The 11,682-nt window shown below is 42.2% G+C and overlaps 1 protein-coding gene across 1 annotated transcript in view; it reads left to right on the top strand.

The window, feature by feature from the left end:
• Positions 1 to 670: 670 nt before the first annotated feature.
• Positions 671 to 11,682, top strand: part of LOC143942138 (P2X purinoceptor 7-like) — a 19,950-nt gene continuing 8,938 nt past the window's right edge. Inside the window, exon 1 of the mRNA XM_077463411.1 lies at positions 671 to 2,562. The gene's annotated coding sequence lies outside the window, so the exon portion shown is untranslated. The remainder of the gene's footprint in view (positions 2,563 to 11,682) is intronic.

Here is an 11,682-nt window from a genome sequence, read left to right as displayed (position 1 = left end):
AAAATGCTATAAATCTATTCCCTATTTTGTAGACGCTATAACTTTTGTGCAAACCAGTCAATATACGCTTATTGCAATTTTTATTACCAAAAATATGTAGACGAATACATATCGGCCTAAATTGAGAAAAAATTTGCTTTTTTAAAAAAGAAAAAAATGGGGATATTTATTATAGCAAAAAGTACAACATATTGTGTTTTTTTTTTTTTTTTACAAAATTTACGCTTTTTTTTGGTTTATAGTGCAAAAAATAAAAACCGCAGAGATGATCAAACACCACAAAAAGAAAGCTCTATTTGTGGAAAAATTTTGTTTGGGTGCAGCACCACACAATTGCCAGTTAAAGCGACGCAGTGCCAAATCGCAAAAACAATGGCCTGGTCATTCAGCAGCCAAATCTTCCTGGGCTGAAATGGTTAATGGCTGTGTGTTGAGTTATTTTGAGGGGCCAGCAAATTTACACTGCTATACATGCTGTACACTCACTACTTTACAATGTAGCAAAGTTTAATTTATTCAGTGTTGTCACGTGAAAAGATATAATAAAATATCTACAAAAATGTGAGGGGTATACTCAGTTTTGTGAGATACCCTATTCTAATTTATACAATATACACAGTATCAAACAATAAATAAAACCAATTATTGCACTCCCTATAAAGAGATTAAAAGGGGGATTAGCAGTACCTAAACACTGCCAGAAGGTTTGGCTGACAAAATTGACTGTAGCGGGTGGTACACACTGCAATGCAATTCACAGTGATGAAGAACTGAATAGCACAGTGAATACAGGGGGTACACTTAACTTTCTGTAGCCAACCACACTACAACTTACTGTAATGTAACAGTGACAATATACAGCACTGTATATAGCATCTCATAGCTCTGAAAGCAGTACTACAGTACAGTAGCACTAAAACTGGCTATACACTGGGCAAATTTTAGCTGGATCCTAATGAACTGGACAAAATATGCTTCATGGTTGGATCGGAATCCACTTACCCAACATGCTTCAATTGAAAAGATTGAAGGAGCAATTAGAAAATTGTTGGTTGAACAGCCGCTGCATCCAATCAGATGCATCTACTGTTCAGGTGTTCTGCAGATGCTCACTCAGACTGTCAAATTACAGTAGCTGGCACTGCAGGTTTGTCCAGTGTTGTATGGCCACTATGTCTATCTGATATGACTGTTAGGTGCCACTCACTACTCCAACAGGCACTGACAAAAAGCTGATGGGAGAGCTGACATACAGGGAAGGTTTAGGAACATTTTAACAAGGACAGAGTATGTCCTTACTCTGTCACTTGTGCAAAGTTCATGCAATGAACTTGGGAAAAGGGGGGTTCGCTTTTGGAGTTTAGGTGAATAAACTCATATGTTTATTGTTTGAGAGAGCTGTGAACAATGAAAGTCCTTAGCTAACCTAACATGGTGGCCAGATCAAGCCTTATCCCCGTGCCTGATTTGTGTCTTTTCATGTGGTATGATACTGCATTTAGATGCCTCAGGTCCTATGAGTTTTTGTTGCCACTGAAAAGGTTTATATCAACATTAGCAGATATAGCTGACTTTATATAAGTAACGCATATTGCCTATCTGCTTTTCATCATCTCATTGCAGAATACTTACAATAGTAATACCAATGTATTGTTGTTTGGAAACCATTATACTGTAGAGTGCCATATGTTGGTTTATCCTGGTGGTTTTTAACTGCCTCAGTATGTCAGATCAATTGTTTATTAAATAGCTGATATAGAATGTCCTCCTGGTAGAATTCTATTACCTTAGATTGTTTTTACATTACATTACTATGAAACATAAACACAATTATGGCAACAAAATGAATTTGTAATACCATTCATTTTCAGAATCTAAATGTAATTTTTCTTTCACAATATTTTTATTGAGCTAAAGGGTTTTGACAATGAAAACAGATAACAAGAAATAGAGTCAGAAGCTGACAGTAACAGTAGACTAGGCCATCCACCAAACAACCAAGTAGGCCTTGCACAAACAAACTGTTATTCATAACGTTTTATGAACCTTTTACTCTAAATGCCAATAGTATTTGTACAGTTGACAACCTTTAGTGGGATGCACTTGGATTTGTCCCAGGAGTCACCTCTGACCTTTTATTAGTAGCAGCCTTACTTGTCAGTCACAATATCCTGAATCTCTCATTTCCAGCTTACTAGGTATTTATAGTAAATGTCATGTAGTCCAAAGCAGCTGTCGTGTCATGTATAACTGCACTACTTATAGGGGTCAGTCTATAAGACACACTGTGTTAAAAATGTTTTGTTTTCCATATTCTCCTTAGTTTGAGTTTCTTTTATTTCTAAGAAAACTCTTTATTCTTATGTACACTACTTCAGTCTAAAATAAATCTTAGATTTCTTTCTACAACAGTTGTTAACTCATAATTCATTTGCTCCCTCCTTCCCATATAAGGTGTCACTTCTCTCCTCTCATTGACCTTTGAAGAAGCAAATGATCTCCATACCAAGTCGGTCACTGCAACCTCTACAGAAGAATGGAAGAATAGAAGCTGAAGACATGGTAAAGAAGGGTTAATTATAATAGATTGCAACAGAAGTGTAAAGGTTCTGAATGGATAGACACAAAATGCATAAACATACATGTAATGTGTTGCACTTATGTCATACTGTGTATAGAAATAAAAACTGTTATTTGGAAAAGAAGTGTAAAGGTTCCAGATAAGGGATGCCAAATTAAAAATGCTTGTAAACTAATGAAAGTTACTGGAGGAAGATAATATTACATGAATACTGTATGACAAAAAATGCTTTAGGGTCTCGGTGAGCGGAGTATATGAGTTTTGGCACCTTGTTGCACTAGACACAAAAGAGTTAACCACAAATAGGTATGACATTCAGGTTTGCTGCTACAATGGGTTCCCAGTTCATGGATAAAATTAAATGAAATACTGTAAGGTGTAAATTCACCACAGTAGACATAGGCCGCGTACACACGCGGGGACTGTTCGCCCAACTTTGTCCGTCAAACAGTTTCGGCAAACAGTCCGCTCAAAATTAGCATGGACGGACATGGCCACACACGACGGACGAACAGTTTGCTGAAACCGTGCGCGATGACGTGAACGGCACGTACGACGGGACGAAAAATACAACGTCCTATACACTGCATTATAACTTTCGGCGTGAAAATCCTTTCTGAGCATGCGCGGAACTTTGTTTGACGAACAAGCCTACACACGAGCGGACTGTTCGCTGAAACAAGGTTTCAGCGGACAGTTTTTCGGAAATTCCGAAAAACCTTGTCCGTCAAACTGTCCGCTGAAACTGTCCGCTGAAAGCCCACACACGAGCGGACTGTCCGCCCAAACACTGTTCAGTGGACAAAGTTGGGCGAACAGTCCGCCCGTGTGTACGCGGCCATAATGTTATGCCTGGCCTTTAAACCTAGGTCAGTTGGCTTAGAATGACCAATAATGGGGCTTTTGGATAAGCCCCCCCCCCCCCCTTTTTTTCCCAGACGCCATATTGACAATGTAGTTTAGCTGTGATAGTGACAGCATAGGGAGTGCTGTTGATGAAGTGCAGTGGGAGAAATTATTGCAAAGGCTTGTAGGCACTGGCAGGTCTATTAAAGCAGATTTAAACAATTAGGTAAAAAGCTGTACATCTTGGGAGATGTTGGTGGGGGAGGAAAGGTTTTTCTTTTATTTTTTTCATGTTAAAGAATACCTAAGTGAAAAGCTGTTCTAGCTTTGGATAGAGTGGAGGAGGATTAGAACGCCTGTCTGTTTTATTATTGCTTAGGGAGATTCACTCTCTCCATCAGTCATGTTTACCATTATCAATGAAAGTGAAAAGTAAAAGGCAACCTTCCAGAATGGCAACACATGAGAGGCTCCTCCCTACAGGAAACACAATCAGTTCACGGCTGTTTAAAAGGCCACATCTTACCCCTTGTCCCTCAGTTGTTGTAAAGTAATTCTCCCAACCGATTCACAAGGGGTCTTTAGACACTCAGGAACGTACCACCTATTGTATACATTCTCCTCCACCCTTAACAGGGTGAGAAGTAGGCCTGCCATCCTGGAAGGTTTCGGTAAGTAACCATCAGTTTTTTCACCTCACCTTCAAGGATGGAAGCACATGAGGATAATCAAGTAATCCACAGGCCTACCTTAGGGTGGGATCACTGGCTGCAAGATCTTCCTGCCAAATTCCAGGTTCTGCATCATGTTTTACCCCCACTTCATTATGACTGATGAAGGTATCTTAGCTAGATTAGGAGACTGATCAGCAGATTTGCTCCATCGATGTCCCTGCCTTCTCCACTTCGGATGCAGGATCTATATGGAGTGCTCTTTAAAGATGGAATCAGAAAACCTGTGAAATTAGTAGATTAGCACAGTTTGACTGTCTCAGTCATCTAGCAATTGTGGCCTAACAGGTCTGTAACACTTCTTAGGACCACTAAAAGGACCAAAGACCTGCTCTGTAGAACAAGTATACAACTTTGATCACCAAGGAGAGTCTGGCTTAAGCATACAGTGGTGTGAAAAAGTGTTTGCCCCCTTCCTCATTTCCTGTTCCTTTGCATGTTTGTCACACTTAAGTGTTTCGGAACATCAAACCAATTTAAACAATAGTCAAGGACAACACAAGTAAACACAAAATGCAATTTGTAAATGAAGGTGTTTATTATTAAAGGTGAAAAAAAATCCAAACCATCATGGCCCTGTGTGAAAAAGTGATTGCCCCCTAAACCTAATAACTGGTTGGGCCACCCTTAGCAGCAACAACTGCAACCAAGCGTTTGCGATAACGTGCAATGAGGCTTTTACAGCGTCCTGGAGGAATTTTGGCCCACTCATCTTTGCAGAATTGTCCTAATTTAGTTACATTAGAGGGTTTTCGAGCATGAACGGCCTTTTTAAGGTCATACCACAACATCTCAATAGGATTCAGGTCAGGACTTTGGCTAGGCCACTCCAAAGTCTTCATTTTGTTTTTCTTTAGCCATTGGGTGGTGGACTTGCTGGTGTGTTTAGGATCATTGTCCTGCTGCAGAACCCAAGTTCGTTTCAGCTTGAGTACACGAACAGATGGTCGGACATTCTCCTTCAGGATCTCTTGGTAGACAGCAGAATTCATAGTTCCTTTTATCACGGCAAGTCTTCCAGGTCCTGAAGCAGCAAAACAGCCCCAGACCATCACACTACCACCACCATATTTTACTGTTGGTATAATGTTCTTTTTATGAAATGCAGTGTTCCTTCTACGCCAGATATACTTGGACACTGATGTGTTGTGGAGAAATTGAGACGAGCTTTGATGTTCTTTTTGCTCAGCAGTGGTTTTCTCCTTGGAACTCTGCCATGCAGGCCATTTTTGCCCAGTCTTTTCCTGATGGTGGAGGCATGAACGCTGACCTTAACTGAGGCAAGTGAGGCCTGCAGTTCCTTGGACGTTGTTGTGGGGTCTTTTGTGACCTCTTGGATGAGTCGTCGCTGCGCTCTTGGGGTAATTTTGGGCGGCCGGCCACTCCTGGGAAGGTTCACCACTGTTCCATGTCTTCGCCATTTGTGGATAATGGCTCTCACTGTGGTTCGCTGGATTCCCAAAGCTTTGGAAATGGCTTTATAACCCTTTCCAGACTGATAGATCTCAATTACTTTCTTTCTCAATTGTTCCTGAATTTCTTTGGGTCTCGGCATGATGTGTAGCTTTTAAGGATCTTCTGGTGGACCTTACTGTGTCAAGCAGCTCCTATTTAAGTGATGCCTTGATTGTGAACAGGTGTGGCAATAATCAGGCCTGGGTCTGGCTAGAGAAATTGAACTCAGGTGTGGACAACCACAGTTATAGTATGTTTTAACAAGGGGGGCAATCACTTTTTCACACAGGGCCATGATGGTTTGGATTTTTTTTCACCTTTAATAATAAACACCTTCATTTACAAATTGCATTTTGTGTTTACTTGTGTTGTCCTTGACTATTGTTTAAATTGGTTTGATGTTCCGAAACACTTAAGTGTGACAAACATGCAAAGGAACAGGAAATGAGGAAGGGGGCAAACACTTTTTCACACCACTGTAACTCTGTTCAGGAGAATGATTTAAAAAAAGGACTCCTTGACAGCCTGACCTTGTAGGTCCCCTAAATCTATGATCTATTTCCTTTTCATAGTGATAGGTAGGGATGAGCTCAGTGTTCGAGTCGAATGCATGAACTTTGTGGGCCATTCGCGCCATATTCGTGTGGCACTCATGGCCCACAATGCACTGCGCCATCGCAGTGCATTGCTGGCTCATGATTGGCCAAGCATGCACTGTGACCCCACATGCTTGGCCAATCACAGAGCTGGCAGCGAGGAGAGCCATAATTGGCCACAGGCAGGATGCCTGTAAGCAGTTATTGCTCAGGGAGGTTTAGTACACGCCCCACACTATATAAGGCTGCAAGCGCGGCGGCCTTGTGTAGTGTGTTGGCATGCAGTGAAAGAGCAGGATAGGTAGGGACAGTGTCTTTTTGCTTGTGAACCTAGCGCTGTTGCAGTGGGTATTGTGTGCCTCCTGCACAGTATACACCTGAAGCTACCCCTTATTGCTGGTGTTGTTCTGTTTCTGTAGCACATGCATCTGCAGCATTTACAGTGGGTGTAGTGCGCCTCCTGCACAGTATACACCTGAAGCTACCCCTTATTGCTGGTGTTGTTCTGTTTCTGTAACATAGGCATCTGCAGCACCTACAATGGGTGTTGTGTGCCTCCTGCACAGTATACACCTGAAGCTACCCCTTATTGCTGGTGTTGTTCTGTTTCTGTAACACAGGCATCTGCAGCAGTTACAGTGACAGTAGTGTGCCTCCTGCACAGTATACACCTGAAGCTACCCCTTGTTGCTGGTGTTGTTCTGTTTCTGTAACACAGGCATCTGCAGCATTTACAGTGGTGTGTAGTGTGCCTACTGCACAGTATACACCTAAAGCTACCTAAAGCGTATTACTGGTGTTGTTCTGTTTCTGTAACACAGGGATCTTCAGCATTTACAGTGGGTGTAGTGTGCCTTCTGCACAGTATGTACCTGAAGCTACCCCTTATTGCTGGTGTTGTTTCGTTTCTATAACACAGGCATCTGGAGCAGTTACAGCCGGTGTATTGTGCCAACTGCATAGAATACACCTGAAGCTACCCCCAATTGCTGGTGTTGTTCCGTTTCTATACCACAGGCATCTGGAGCAGTTACAGTCAGTGTATTGGGCCTCCCGCACAGTATACACCTTAAGCTACCTCCAATTGCTGGTGTTCTCATCTCCCCGCAAGCCATTAGTATGTCTGGAAAGCCAAAAAGGAGAGGCAGTCACGAGCCAATAAAAGAGGGCAAGCAAGCTCTGTGTCTAGAGACAACAGTGCTGGTCAGGGGGACACGCTTGTCCTTATTTTCGGCAGCTGGACGCGTTGAGCCGCAACATGCCGAAGAATTGGTAGAGTGGATGACCAAGCCCTCCTCATCCTCTCTCACCCAGGCTCAGGGTACTGGCAAAGCAGCTGTCAACACGTCCTCTTCCCTCATCTCAATGGCATCATTCACTCCTTCCCTAGACCCACCATGTCCTCCTGAGCTGTTTGAGCACAGTGTTGGGTACATGCTCCAGGAGGATGCCCAGTGTTGTAAAGGCTCTGATAACAATACCCAGCTAGAGGAAGGCAGTTGCGTGAGCCCAGAGAGAGGGGATGCTCAAGAAGGACAGCAATCTGGCAATCATGTTCCACCAGCTGCAGCATACTGCCAGGTTTGAAATAAAAAATGCTAGAAGGAACAGCCACGCTAAGGTGTATAATAGGTTGCTGCCACCCTATAAGTCTTCAGCCCCCACCTGAAGGCTGCGGATATACGACAATTTTATGAGATAATAGTGGGGTCATGGGCGCTACCTCAAAGGGATATTTTTGAGCTAAATCAGTGATTTGTGGGGATACTCTGCAACCCCTCACCTGCACGAGAACAGTGGCCCACCTACACAGAGGGAAGGCCACAAAATCTTCTCCACTAGTGGGATTTTGTTAATTTATCACTAATTGGACTAAAAATCCAATTAAGGCTACAAAAATTGTGTGCACTATTCCCCTATATTAGGTCCATATACATTTAACAGTAAGGATAAACAGAGAAAAACACCCCGTTCTGTGTATACACCCTATTGATATAGAACAATACTGGATATTGGGATGAATTATGCCAGTGAGATGTAGTACATAATTAAAGCACAAAGAAAACGTTCTGAAATACAGAAAATACTGACTAAAAATACTACTGTATGTAGATCAAATTGTAAATGTGAAAGTCCTCAGTCAAAGTGTTCCTGTAAAGTTCATTAAATCCACAATATATATCTCCAGGTGCAAAAAAAACAAAAACTATATATCACTATTACGTCCAATGTGACACTGGTTTCCAAAACGATGTCCACAACCAAATGTGCAAATATGCAAAAAAATTTGCAAAAATACAAATAAGTGTGCAGAAGAAAATGTGCAAAAATGCAGTGCTCAGAGTTCCTTAAGATGCAGTGTGCAAAATATGCAAAATTTCATGATCAAAGTAGATATAAAGTGCCCAGTCAATATGTAGTAGATCTTCAAACGGATCACAAATAGTAACTTTAGTGCTCATTCAAAGAGATCCAGTGACTTCCGTGCTCACCCCCTCGGGTCCCCACTCATCAGATCTTTGTACCCCTGGGGGGTTCCGTGCGTGTAATGACTCAGTCTCCAGCTGCTTTACAGCCAAATCCTCCACCTTCTTTCACTGCTTTGTATCTCGAATGATTCCCCTTTAAAAAGGTTACAGGCAGGCCGGTGGATCCTCAGAAGGAAAAAAAAAGCTCCCATAGTGCAGTACTTTTGTCACCAAAAAATTCATTTTATTAAAAAAAAAAGATTTTTTTTTTTAAATCAAAACAGGAAAAAAAGGATTTTTATATATAAAGAAATAAAAAATAGAAATGATAAAAAAAGTAATTAAAAACCAACAGTCAGACCAAAATCAGTAAAGTGCATGAGGGCAAAAAATTGCACATATAGGGTCCCAGGTAAATACACTGATATCACCGTATCTCGGTGTGTTCTACTACTGGCCCGAGTGCTGGAAAAAATTGTCCTCATACGCTAGGTAGAAAGTATGGGCAGATTAATTTGCTAAAAATTCCGGCTATAACGCAAGCTCTGTGGAGGAGCGGCGTGCGTTCCAGCTGCGCTCCACACGATCTGCAGACCGGAAGTGACGTAGTGTGCGTGGCTGCGTCGTACGCGTTTCGTCATAGACATCCTCAGCAATGGTGCCACGCCACCACACACTACGGTCTATAAAGGCCAGGCAGGTACCTCCTACTTCTAACCCGCCAATCAGGTTCTAAGAACCTCATATACGCTTTCCTACCATTCCTAAATAGAACGTTAAATCCCTCAGAGGAAACATAAACAGAGTGCCCATATAACCATTAAGTAGACTTAGAAACCTTGGAAGAAACACTTAAAGACCCCATATAGTCCCCCATTTGTCCCAAATTACCCTAATGTGCTAGATACGTCCGCTCAAAAACACCCCACTGGTCAGTCACCAGCACATAGAACTGTCATCAAGTGGCTCCATTAGTATTAAAGGGTTTGTTGTATACGCCAGATATTACCTTGTAAAACTGAAATAAGGACATATTTTTAGAAGAAACTGTCTCATGACATTTGAATACATGCATACTCTAAATAGCTATAGCAAAGCACCTATTGCTTCAGGTTGAACACATATAGGAATTATTACTTGTATACGGTCACCTAGGTATCATGTGGGGGAAATTTAATAAGCACCTCTTATGCTATATCATACTTAGGGTATTAATGGAACCCTTCAGGACTACTCTTATCTATGTTTATTCTTCTCATTACCTATTGCTTTCCCATGTATAGGGTTTGTATGTTGCTGCACAGATTATTAGCATTTGGTTGTTAATCCTCCGTGTCATACAGAGGCAGCCATAAGGGATGGAAATTATCAAGTGAAGTTCACATCAGTCCACATAAGGTCTATAGAGATATATACATTAATGGTGTTACCCCCTACTCTTTCAAAGGGGGCAAAAAAGAGGGCAAAAAGGAAGACAAAAAACAAGAAACAAGAAGAAAAGTAAGGAGAGAGGGAGGCGAAAAGTATTAACTTATAATAGAAAATAATAAGTTATACCATTTGTAAGTACGAAAAAGATTGTATATATATATTAATTATTATCTCAATCTGCTAACTAGAAGTGCATCTACTTATATATGTGTCATCTAAACCTTTTTTATAGGCTGGTTATATCACCTGGTATTATTATATTAGGCTAAAGATGCTTAATTTACAGTGCAATTTTGAGTTATTAGATACCATAGCGTAATATATATATATATATATATATATATATATATATATATATATATATATATATATATATATATACATATATATATATATATATATATGTGTGTGTGTGTGTGTGTGTGTGTGTGTGTGTGTGTGTGTGTGTGTGTGTAGGCCCCCCTCTCTCTATTGATATCCCTATGGGTTGGCTATAAAACAATTTAAATCTATATCTAGATTCAACCCTCTAGGGGCAAGGGACCCAAGTCGGTATATCCAGGCTGTTTCATTTTGGAGGTATAAGAATGATCATGTTGCCTCCTCTCCAATTATGTTTTATACAATCTATCCTGTAAAAAATGAGGCACGACGGGTCTCGTTGATTAAATAAATCTAAATGACGGGATAGGTTGTGTTTCGGGAAACCTTTTTTGATTTTGTTGATATGCTCTCGTATACGTACATATAGGGGCCGCGTGGTTCTGCCCACATACTGTAACTTGCATGGACATTCGATTACGTATGTGACATGTGCAGTGGCGTAACTAGAACCTTCAGGGCCCCGATGCAAGAAACCATGAAGGGCCCCCCTGAACCCAAGCCAAGGCCCTTCCCTCCGAGTCCGGCGGTGGAACTCCAGGGAGTGGTCACAAGTATGACCTTTGTGAGCCCTGTAGTTCCACCACTGGCATCAGTAGTTTTTTTTTTTTTTTTTAGGTGCCCCATTGGGGGACTGTACCTAGGCAGGATGGGGTCCCCTTTCCCAGAAGAGATGACGTCCTTTTCTCCAGGGCAGATGAAGTTACTGCCCCCAGGTGAGAAGGGTTCCCTGTCCCCAGGGGAGATGGGGGTCCCTGTCCCCACGTGAGAAGGGGCCCCTGTCCCCAGGGGGAGATGGAGGGGGTATGTAATGATGTGTGGGGGATGGGGTCCTCTCACTCACCATGACCAAGCTGCAGGCCGTGCACTCATCCATGTTGGCCTGGGCTCCATCCAGTGTGCTGGACGGGTGATCAGCATATCTCCCAGAAAGACCTTTCATCATCTGTGTATGACGGGGGAGGAGTGGGTGGGGAGAACAGACATCAGACTGAGCGGCAATGCATGGAGCAGGAGAGGGGTACTCTGAGGAGCCGGCCGAGGACACAGGATAGTCAAGCATGGAGCTCTGCTAGTCACCCTCCACCCACCTGTGTGCATGGTGCACTGGTACCCCTAGCTGCCCATGCTGCTGCCGGCCATATGTAGAGGGGGCTGCATGGGCTCCCTGCAGCACAGGGCCCAGTTGCGGT

This window comes from Lithobates pipiens, unplaced genomic scaffold (assembly GCF_037356315.1).
Source record: "Lithobates pipiens isolate NorthernLeopardFrog02 unplaced genomic scaffold, aLitPip1_a1.2 Scaffold_10, whole genome shotgun sequence".
NCBI lineage: Eukaryota > Metazoa > Chordata > Amphibia > Anura > Ranidae > Lithobates > Lithobates pipiens.
This window is presented reverse-complemented; position numbering and strand designations above follow the sequence as displayed.